General features: G+C 35.0%; 1 pseudogene; it reads right to left on the bottom strand.

Moving 5' to 3' along the window:
* Window positions 1-2,833: 2,833 nt before the first annotated feature.
* LOC111736284 lies at window positions 2,834-2,952 on the bottom strand (annotated as a pseudogene).
* Between the last annotated feature and the right edge of the window lie 201 nt (window positions 2,953-3,153).

Raw genomic sequence — 3,153 nt, 5'->3', positions numbered from 1 at the left:
ACACAGAGCTGCAAGTGCTGTAGGAAGTTATATTTTTTTTATAAATAGGCACAAGCCTAGGCATGAAGTCAGGTTTTGCAGAAGGGGAGAGCACATACTGGAGGAAAGGTGGAAGACATTGCCACCTTTATGAACCATTGCAGAGTACAAAATGGGAGAGAATCCATCTGTCTACCTATCTATCTATTTATCTATCTATTGCAGAAAGCAAATAAAAGGGATGAGGCTAATTTTCCTAACGGCCTACCGGTAAAATATGGGTAGGATTTTCTAAATGAGAATACATTAATTGAACACATCACCTATTTCCATTATCTCAAATATCTTGAAAACTGTTCAATTCTATCATTTCAGCTCTTTCTATGTAAAAATCTGCAATGTATTTACAGGGCACAGGGAAGCACCAGCATGAGTTCATATCACTCAGAGACAGATATTAGAGATTTTAGAAGAGGGCTGAAAGAGGCATCTAATTTAATATTTTCACGTTTGTAACTGAAACCTCAAAAGTATTATACATGATGATTTCCATAATATGAGTGTCTGTGCACATGCACACACACATACACACACAGAAAAATACACGCTCTTACATATATTTACCTAAAGAAAGAGTTTCATAAAACAATATTTGTCCTTATTGGAGATCTCTTCCCTTTCCTCTCTTCCCTTCCATTTCTTTCCTTTTTTCCCCCTTTTCTATTGTATTTATTCCATTAAAATGCTGGACATATAGACCTATGGAACAAATAGAAAGTCTGAACACACAGCCACATATACGATCAATTCATTTTCTGCAAAAGTGCAAAGGTGATTCAATAGGAAAAAAAATGATCTTTTTTTCAACAAATGGTGCTGGAACAAATGAATATTCATATACCTAATGAATAGATCTCAACCCATATATCAAACCTTACACAGAAATTAATTCAAAATGAATCATAAATCTAAACATAAAACCTTAAACTATATGATTTTTAAAAGAAACCATAGGAGAAAAATATTTTAAAGCATATACTGAAGAAAGATTTCATAGATATAATATAAAAGTGCATAAAAGAAAAACTGAACTTCAGTAATATTCTGAACATCAGTAAAATTAAGAACAGCTGCTCTTCAAAAGACACTATAAAGAAAATGAAAAACAGGCCACACGTGGGAAAAAAGTTTGCAAATTATATACTGATAAAGGACTTGCATCTAGTATGTAAAGAACTTTGAAAACCCAACTCTGTATAATAAGAAAATAAAACAGAATTTTAAAAATGAGCAAAATATATGAACAAAAATTTCACCAAAGCAAGTATATGAATGATAAATAAGGACACTAAAGATGTTTAAAATCATTTGTCATTAGAGAATTAAAAACAGAATAAGCCACCTCTACATATATATTAGGAAAGATGAAAGAAAAAGAAAAAAAAAATCTGGTAATTCCAACCACTGATGAGAATGAAGTACAACATAAACTCTCATACGTTATTGGTTGGAATGCTAATGCAGTGGCTCTCTATGTAAAAAAAATGGAAACCATCCAAATGTTCCTCAAACAGAAAATGGATAAACTATGGTCCATCCATACAATGGAATACTACTGATCAATAAAATAGAACAAACTACTGTTAGATGAGACAATGTGGATAATACCCAAACACATTAGACTAAGTGAAAAAAGGCAAACACAAAATATTAATGACAGTATCATTCTATATAATACCATCTATATGACATTTTTTCAAAGGTACCACTATAGGGATAGAAAACAGATCAGTGATTGTTAGAGATTGGGATGGAAGGGCTGTCTACAAAAGGACATGTGAAAATTTGGGAGGTGACTAATGGAATTTTTCTGTGATTGTGGCAGTGGGCACACATTTGTTTACAAAGGTCAATCTCACAAAACTGTAAACTAGAGAGGGTGAATTTTACCGTATTAGATATTATACCTTTAAAAAAAATGTTTGTGATGGTTAATTTTATGTATCAACTTGACTGGGCTAAGCAATGCCCTGATAGCTGGCAAAACATTGTTTCTGGATGTATGTGTGATGGTGTTTCAGAAGCATTTCAATCAGTAAGCGGAGTAAGGATCACTCTCACCAATGTGTGTGTGTCGGGGGGGGGGGGGGGGGGGGGTGGGGGGGCATCATCCAATCCACTGAGGACCCAAAAGGGCAGAGGAAGGGTGAATTCTCTTTCTCTGTCTTCTGGATCTGGGATAGACATCTTCTCTTGCCCTCAAACAGAGGTGCTTCTTGTTTCTAGGCCTTCAGACTCAGATTTACACCAACACTCCCCTGGTTCTCAGGTCTTCAGTCTAGGACTGAATTATACCACTGGCTGTCCTGGTTCTCCAGCATATAGACAGTGTACTGTGGTATTTCTCAGCTTCCATAATTGAGTGGGCCAATTCCCACAATAAATAATTCTTTTCTATATTTATATCTATATCTATACCTATATCTCCATATCTCCATTTGCTGTTTGTCTAGAAAACCCTAATACAATGCTATTAGAGACCTATGGAAACGCAATGGCTTATCTTGGGTTCCACAATTGGTTAGAGACAAGTGTAGGATAAATATCCAAATCGTTTAATTTCCAGGTGGTGCAAACCTTAGTATGAAAGTTCAGCTTTGGACCAAAGTATTGAAAATAAATTGAATAGTTTGTGATGCATGATAACTACACACACTTTTTAAAGTTTATCTTTGTTGAGATATAATTGACATAGAACACTAAATTTTTTTTTTTTTAGGCAAGGCAACCCTTGGTTGACCTCACAGATTGCAAGGAGCTTGTCAGCTTACAATCTCTTATTTTTTATTTTTTACGCCTACAGCACCTGGTCTTCCTAGGTGGTCTCCCATCCAAGTATTAACCAGGCCCAACCCTGCTTAGCTTCTGAGATCAGACAGCATCAGGCACGTTCAGGGAAGCATGGCTGTAGACAAACACTGTCTAAATTTAAGGCATACAACATACTGATTTGATACAAGTACACACTGATTGATGCAATTACCACCGTAGCATTAGCTAGCACCTCTATCACTTCACATAATAATTTCTTTTTTGTGATAGAATCAACTAAGATCTAGTATTTTAGCAACTTCAAAGTTTATAATAGTCTACTAACCTTCAAAGTTTATAATA

This window comes from Pteropus vampyrus, unplaced genomic scaffold, assembly GCF_000151845.1.
Source record: "Pteropus vampyrus isolate Shadow unplaced genomic scaffold, Pvam_2.0 Scaffold1, whole genome shotgun sequence".
NCBI lineage: Eukaryota > Metazoa > Chordata > Mammalia > Chiroptera > Pteropodidae > Pteropus > Pteropus vampyrus.
This window is presented reverse-complemented; position numbering and strand designations above follow the sequence as displayed.